This window comes from Rhineura floridana, chromosome 14 (genome assembly GCF_030035675.1).
Source record: "Rhineura floridana isolate rRhiFlo1 chromosome 14, rRhiFlo1.hap2, whole genome shotgun sequence".
In the NCBI taxonomy this organism is placed as follows: domain Eukaryota; kingdom Metazoa; phylum Chordata; class Lepidosauria; order Squamata; family Rhineuridae; genus Rhineura; species Rhineura floridana.
The window spans coordinates 23,762,238-23,771,203 of NC_084493.1; positions in this window are offsets into that span (position 1 = coordinate 23,762,238).

Genomic DNA, 8,966 nt, shown 5'->3' on the forward strand with positions numbered 1-8,966 from the left:
TCCAAGTTCTTGTGTGTACATCCTGCAGTCAGATCTACCTCAGCTAACTGGCCTCACACCTCCACTTTCCCTCTTGACATTTTTTTCTTTTTCAGCTGTGTAGAGTTGCTTGTTTTGGAGCGCATGAATCGGCTGTCGATTCGCAGATCTATGGTAAGGGGCAGGACTGAGAGAATGCCAGGGTGATCATCAAACTAGGCAGAAATTTATACAGGGATCCATGGTCTCCCCACCCCCAGCCAGCCCACATTTGTTGATGTAACTTTCTTCTTTGAGAGAGAATTTGGAGATGATTGTGTGTTTGTGTCAAAGCGATACATGTTTAATAGCATATTTGTTTAATACAATCTCTTGGAACTGAGAACACATGCATGTCAGTTAATTTATTTGGAATTGGGTAGAAAGCCATCTGTTCCCTCTTTCTCTTCTTCCTCCTTCCCCATATCTCCTCTTCTTCACATCTTTCCAATCCTTACACGTCCTCAAACCCTTTTACACGTAACTGGGTCCAACACAGAAGCTAAAGATTTGTTTATCACAGGTTGAGTCTACAGAGCTGCGAACATATGCAAAGCAAAACACAGAGAAGATGGATGTGTCTCTGGCCTTTTCCCACAAGGGCAACTAGTTTGTTTCTTTTGGGGTCGGGAGTCTGATATTTTTTTCTCCCACAGTGACATTAGTGGATTTGGGCCACTTTAGCTTGTGTGTAATTGGCCTTCCTCTGTGAGCAAGCCTTCTTGGTGTCTGGTTCTCCTTAATCCCACAGTGCTCTCATCGGACACAGGACAGGCTTTCATTTGCCTCCCTACCACATGGCACGTGCCAGTGGAGAGTCTGGGCTCACGCTACCATACGTATTTCAGTCCAGCCTGCGCTAAACTCCTGCTAGCAGGTTGCTTCCTCTTACCTCGCTGCCTTTCTGAGATACAAAAAGCTTGTGCACTCTTAGCTGGGCTGCTGAGTTGAAAAGCAGTCGCCAGCACTGAAATGGCCTGTTTTCTCCTCTGTTTTGAGCTGAATACGTGGCAGGCTTTGTAACGTGTCATTTTACCTGCTTATACAATAGGGGCTTGGCTGGTCATGTGGCAGGTGACTTACATACTGCCAGAAGCAAGCATGGGTGCTTCGGGTCTTCTCAGCATGCTGTATTGGGAGTACATAACCAGTGCTAATCCACTTCTTTTATGCAGCACACAATGGCTTGTAATCTACTTGTGCTTCTCACACTTGCAGCCAAGAGCAAGCCCAGTACTTCTTTGAGAGAAGGGTGATGGCACGTGCACTCTAACCTACTCCTTTCCTTTTCCTGTCCTCTCTAATCCAGAAACCCGTACTAATTGCCATTAGATTTATGAGCATAACCCGCAGTTCAATCCCGGTATGTATCAGAATTGCAGGACACTGACCTTGTGCTCTAACCCTTCACTCATTCCAATGCTGCTGCATGCTCCATGCCGCAATACACTTCATCTCCCTCTCTGTGTGTGTATGTGTGTGTGTGTTGCTCCCTTAAAGTGCTTTAGAGAGCACACATGCCAGTTTTCCACAGGGTTGGCCAGAAGAGGAAGAAGGAAAGGATGCTGAATATTAACTAAGATTGCAGTGAGCCAAGTACATTGTTTTCTTCCATTGTGTGCTCTAGAAGTGGTCTCTAGAGGAGTGTAAAATGCCAGCCACTGCTTGAACAGCTTTCCAGTCACAGAGTGACGCAGGTCTTCCAGGCAACTCCAAAGAGCTAAAGCAGCATTGAGGAACATGTGGCTCTCCATATATTGTTGGACTCTCGATTCCATCAGCCTCAGCCAGCATGGCTAGTGGGCAGGTCAGGGCCGGATTAAGCTGAGGAGGGCCCCTAGGCTGATTCTGAGCCACCTGCTGTCCCGTCCCATCCCATCCCCCTGCTTCACCTACCTTTCTGCTTATTTTGCGGCTGCGCGCACTGCGCGCACAGGTTTGCCATCAAACAAGATGGCGGCCGAGGTTTCCCTAAGGGGCTGAAGCCTCTGCTGCCATCTTGGTTGATGGCAGCAATGTGCACGTGGCCATGATGGCTGGGGCTGATGGGAGTTGTAGTTCAAAAAAGTAACTTTTCCAAGCTCTGGGTGGTAGGGCACTTAATCCCTGAACCACTCCCTCTGGGGGTGATCTTTAGCTGGCCCTTGACACCCAGGAGACACAAGCGGGGATTTGAACTCACAGACTCTGGACTCCCAGCCATGCTCTCCTCTCCACTGTGCTATACCAGCTGTTCCAATGCATATAACTGTATAAAAATACTTATATATTAATGTATATACAAAATTATGGTGCAGAAATATAGCATAGCATGGAGCTTGACTCTTTTATAGGAATTATATATGTATAATAATATACATTTTGCGTTAACATTTGAATCAAACCCCATTTCTCCCCCATCCATAGTCATAGCATCAGTGGTCTGCTACCCATTCAAGTGGCATTAACTAATTGCTTTGTGTTTAACATGCAGCCCCTTTCCAGGTCTTCACAATCGCAGAATACTGCCCAACCGATGCATGTATCGTGTAGTTTGCAAGCCTCTGTAATCTCCAGTATTGTTTTAATGAAAGGCCAAGGGAAGGTGAGGTACTAATCTTTATCATGTGTCTTCCCTTGTTTAATAAGGACAATAGCTTGATCAGGAAAGATTTCCAAGAGACTGCAGTGCTAAGCAATACTACTGTGTGCTTAGAAGGAACATCCAGGGCTGGAGCCAGGCATGACTGGGCCCATGTCACCGTAGCCCAATCCCCCCATACAGGCGGCGCAGGGCTAATAAGCCCACCCACATGTCTCACCTACCTCTCCTGTCCCTGTGAATGACATGTGCACTGCACGCACATGCTTGCCATAAACCAAGATGGCGGCAGGGGCATCAGTCCCTTAGGGAAGCCCCCACTGCCTCCTTGGTTGATGTGCACAGTGCGCATGTCATTCATAGGGACGGGAGAGGTAGGTGGGGCATGCGTGCATGCTTATTGAAGCTTGCACTGACTGTATTGGGGGGAGGTGCCTGGGAGCTCCCTCTCCGTGATCTGCAGCAGGGTCAGGAGCTGATACTGCCGCAGATCATGGAATGGGAGTGCTACCCTCCCACACTAAGGAGGGTCGCTTCAGGGGTCCCTCTGGGCTGCAGGGGCCCTTGGCCTGGGCCCAACCTAGCCACCCACTGTTGCCAGCCCTGATTGAATCCAAGGCCAAGTTCACAAGTGCAGTTAGGTCATTTTTCTACATACACAAGCAGATTTCTCTATGGGTAGCGCTTACTAAATCAGGAACTGTGGGTTTAAACTGGATGCCTCGTCAAATGCTCATTGGAAAATGCATCAGAATTTGCAGTCAAATGCCCATTGGAAAGTACATATTTCCTTACTGCATTGCATTCCATGCGACATGTATTCAAATGTGTATGTATATATATATATATGTATGTTTACAGGAGGGGGCTGGAATTAAAATGAATTTCTCAACTTCTATTTTTATGAGTTTGTGGTTGAAACTGTAAAAGGTTTTGTTTGTTTGTTTACTGTTTACTAGCCACCTTTATGATCTTGTTGTGGAAGCACAGGATAGAAATAAAAACAAACACACACTTTTTCCCAGGCAGTTCTGTCATCTCTATTTCAGGCAGTCTTATTGCCAGGGAAAGACAGGAGCAAATAAGTGGTTAGGACTACAAGCTTTGATTGATAGATGAATCAAGCAGAGCTTGAGTTGATTAAGTGGTAGGAACCAATTTTAACCAGGAAAGGTGGGGTTGAAAGGTGGGGTATAAATTACCTATGACAATGATTAAAAAGCAAGAGTAGTATCAAACTAAGTTTTGTTTAGAGTATACCCACTGCAATTAGTAGACTCAAGTTAGTTATGTTCATTTCAGTGGGTCTACTCTGATTAGGACTAGAATCGGATACCCCCGCCTAAAAAAACACTTTTGATATGCTAGAAAAACATAAAAAGCCATCTTTTTAGTTATGTGCCTATGGCAATCAACTACTAGAAGCATAATTCTGATTTTAACAGACCCCCAAAACAGCCCCAAGAAGAACCCATTTCAGTATCCTCATCTTTTCTCCTTATAAATATGGCTTGGTAAGGCTGGAATTCTATACACACTTACCTGGTTGTAAATCCCATTGAACTCAGTGGCACTGGCTTCGTTCTGAGTAAACTTGTATAGGATCAGGCTGTATGTCTTCAGAATTGTAGGTCTGTTTGATCACATTAGAAGTTCTCTCCCATTTGCATTCATAGAGCAGAAAGCGCACATTACACAGACTTTTATAATATGCATTATGTTCATTTAGTTGGGGAAACTCTAAAAAAAATGCACTTGATTATTCAAGTAAAAATGTGCTCTGTGCTTCCTCCCATCAGGGCCTCAGTTTCACCATCGTAGGCAGTAAAGATAGCATTTATGGCCCCATTGGCATATATGTGAAGACAATCTTTCCTGGCGGAGCTGCTGCTGCAGATGGAAGGCTGCAAGAAGGTGGGAGAACTTTGCCCCTATATGTGTAGACTGGATCTGGGGGAGAGCTATAGCTCAGTGGTAGAGCACATGCGTTGCATGCTGGAGGTGCCAGGTTCAACCCCTGGCATCTCCAGATAGGGCTGGCAGGGAACTGTATTTTGAAATCCTGGAGAGCCACTGCCAGTCAGTGTAGACAATACTGGGCTAGATAGACCAGTGGTGCAACTCAGTATAAGGCAGGTGTATGTGTTTATACATGTACGCACATATATTTATAAACCACCAACTCATAAAACATATCAAGGTGATGTGCAATAAAGTCATAAAACTATAAAATCCTAAAAGAACAAAGGACCAACACTGAGTAGAAAAAACACTAAGTTTTGGAGAGATTGCACACTTTTTAGTGATATTTTGGTTGGCCTAATAAAGAACTATAATAAAGGACACCTATACATGTGTCATATTAGGACATCAGTGCTGTTTTTGGTCAACAATGAAATGCCAGCACTCATACCTTGATAAAAGTGCTGTGGGTGTCAGCACAAAAGGGCTGCCAGTGGCATCAAAAAAAGAGGTGTAGGTACTCCATACTGGTGAGCACTATTACAAAAAAGCCCCCCAAAACTGTCTGTTATGCATGTATACATAAACTGACACAATCCACTGGCATTCAGCCTCAATGAAGGAAGAGAGAGTCATGCTCTTTATTTCAGTGTGCTTTGTGCAGACTCAATCAGTTACCATCTGCTGGGTTTAAATTCTGTGACATTTAATTTTTTTTTAACTAGCAAGTGGGTGGCTGTGAAATAAAAATAAATAACTTCTCGTGTGTATTGCATCCTGTTTGGTGTGTGTGTGAGAGAGGGAGAAAGACAGAGAGAAAGAGATTAACCCAAAATAGGAATAGCAAACAGGATAATATTTTTTTATTAACAGGAGATGAAATCCTGGAACTGAATGGAGAATCAGTGCATGGACTTACACACTATGAAGCTCTGTAGAAATTCAAGGTTATGCCCCTCTACATACACAATGTCTCTTCTCAGGGCTGGCCAAATATATTTTGTTGCATGAGGTAGAACAGCAAATCCCTCCTCCACAGGTCAAGGTGCATAGTACAGAAGGTCAGCCAAGTTATTTTGGCACTAGGGATGGGGGTGAAATGTGATTCAGCCACATTTAAATGCAAACCTGCCTAATTTGCACTTTCCAAGAAAGTACACAATCGAAAACCACAGTCATCACATTTCTCCAAAGTTTTGCCCTGCAGTTCTCCAGCCAAGTAATGTGTGCACATATTTGGGTAAAGTGTGCATAGAAATGCATAGTGTTATGGGATTGAGGGTTGAGATAGATGATTTCTATGGATCCCCTTCCAGCCTGTGATCATATATCTGAAGTTGGGATATGCAAGCAAGAACCTGCTCTACTGGTCAGACTAGTTTCCTTTGTTAAGCTAGCTTGTGAGTTAATGGACTTATTAAATGAAATCTGCATGTCCAAAGGGATGTGGCCAAGAGAGATTATGTGGCTATTGGAGCTCTTTTCAGGAGAGGGGCCCTCATCCCCCCATCCTGAAGCCAGGGAGAGGCTTGTGTTTTCAGTCTAGTCTGGAGAAGCTGGGAACTGGGAGATACACAGAGAAGCCTGCTCTCTGCACCATGGCTTTGGGGGTGCCACCCTACAGGCCTGATCTTGTGGACTGTTAATGCTGTTACCTCTCCAACCTAACCACAGGTTGGAATGTGTGTAAATAAAAACCATATATCCTATAAGACACCACAGTCTCTGCTGACCTTCTTTCCAAGGAAACCAAACCCTTGGTAAGCGCAGGTACCCCTAGAAGTCTCACACCACTCAGAGATTGGGGTGGCACGCAAACAATATATTAGTGAACATAGCATACAAAAATGCATTGTGTTAGGGAAAAGCATTGCAAAGATGTGTATATTAGGCGAAATTGCATACAAAAATGTCTTTTGGGAGAAATTCACACTAAAATGCAAAGGAATGTTTATGAGGACTTAAAAAAATTCAAAAACTAATGTGGAAATGTGAAGAACTGATGCTTGTTTCCTCTCTTTATAAACATAGCAGACACATGACTATCAGGTCTAAGCAAACATGACTCATGATGCTTCTTTGTTTCTAGCAGGCCAAGAAAGGTCTTCTCACACTCACAGTCCGGACAAGCCTCATTACGCCACATTCTGCAGCTAGCTACTCATCATTCCATCTCTGCTGTTCCCTAAGTACCAGCATGTGCATCACCAAGGAGAACAGCTCCTTTGGCTCAGAAAACACCACTTTTCCCTTGAATGCTGCCAACCCCAATGACAGGATCATTGTGAAATTTTCTTTATATAAAGGTGAGTGTCAAACAGTAACCAAACACCAAGGATCAGAAAAAGCAGCTCCATTGTTCTTTGGAAGGTTTTGCCCAGACTACAATTGTGGACTACAATTGTCATCAGCCCCAGCCAGCATGGCAGATGATCAGGAATTATGGGAGTTGTAGTCCAAAATATCTGGAGGGCACCACATTGGCTACTCCTGAACTAAATTATACTCAGAATGGCCCATCAAAATGAATGGGCTTGGCTAACTTAATTCTGTTGATTTCAGTGAGTATGATTTAATTGGCTACACATACATCCTTTTTTGGGGTGTGTGCCAATTGTTTGTCCAAAAACAAAATCCTAGTCTGCTACAGGGCCTTTAAAACAAGAGAGTGGCTGGATGGAGGAAGAATTTCGAGCATTTATAAGGGGAAGGGGGAAACTGTAAATCTTAATTTCCAAATGTTGGTTTTCAAAAGTAGGTTAAGCAACAGATGTACAGTAGACAACATTCCAGCTGTGCAATTGTCAGTGGTTCCTACACACACCTCTCTCCAGCCAGGCAAGAGGCAATATCACAGTTCAAGGACAGTTCCAGCCAGGCAAAAGCACTCCAGGAGGGCATGGAGCAGAGTGGGCGAAAAGGGGGGGTGATGGGATGTGGCCTCAGGAGGGGGCATTGCTGGGAGATAGTCCCAAGGCCAAATAGATAGACCCAGTGGGCCACTTTGCCCCTCGGGCCTGATGTCTCCCACTCCTGATTTAGAAGGACAGGGAAGAAACAAATCTAATTTTTGAATCTTGAAACTAATGACTGATGGGCAGTTTATATAATTTAGGTTAGGGAATGGTTTCTTTTTTATTTGTATCTTATTGTTGTATTTTCCCCCAGAAGCTGGTGTGGGTTTGGGCATTGGATTATGCAACATCCCTTATTTCCAGTGTACTTCAGGAATATTCATCCACACCCTCTCTCCGGGGTCTGCGGCTTATATGGATAGAAGGCTCAGGTATGTCAACAGTGAAAGGCTTCAACAGCAGATATATATATACACATATGTGAGTGCGTGAGAGAGAGAGAGATTCATTTCTATATTAAAGGCTGCCTTTAGCTGAAGGACTATAGCAATCAATCAGGAAACCTAATTATAGTACAGGAAGAGAAGAAACAGGTGGAGGAAATTTGAAAGCTAAACCCACCAGCCCCAGCATTCATAGTCAATGTGTTGGGATCAGCACTAGGGCTGGAGGAGAAACTTGATTCAGTTTGTGTTTAAAGGTGAATCTGATTTGCACTTTCCAAAACGCTATATGAACTGAAACACAGCTATCCAATGTGTAAATAAAATGCATATGACAAATTAGGCAAAAAGGCTACAGAAAATAGAAGTATCAGGGCAAAATAGGATTTGCAAAAACGTGTCTATTATTTATTTAATTATATTTATATCTATTAGGCAACACTGCATACAAAAACGTGTATATTAGGAGAGATTTACACTCAAATGCTGATGAATTAGTATGAGGACTTTTCTTTTTTTTAAAAATGCAAACTGATGTGGAAATGTGGAGAAGAGAACTTTTTCAACCTTAAAGTGAGAAATAGAGAGACACAAAAATGGACACATTTGCACATATCTCATCAGCACCAGCTGCTACTAAGTGTAAGTGACAAAGGCATGTCCACATGACCAACTTATACCAGACGGACTCTAAAACAGCCTTCATACCCAAGACGCATATTTTTTAGGGTCAACAAAGCAGCCACTCTCATGCCAAAACTACCAGCATTTTTTAAAAAAACCATATACACATGTTATGGAACTACATGAAAGCTGCCCATGAGCCATCTCAATTGGGCTGCATACACCATGAAGGCCTTGGGTTCCATTGCTCTTCCTGCCTTCTGTGCTTAAGTTAGAAGGGTTTAAGCAAAAGGCCACACTAAGCGATCAGGAAGGAAACTGTGGGTACAACACTGTTGCCACATTACGTGCCGCAGGTCTGTTTCCTGCTAAAGGCGCATCAGCAGAAAGTTCATAGAAATCACAGAAGTGTGAAGAAAGAGCAGGCGCATGGCAACAACATGTCTTTCACATACAGCAGATGTCGGGGATATTCTTCTGGGC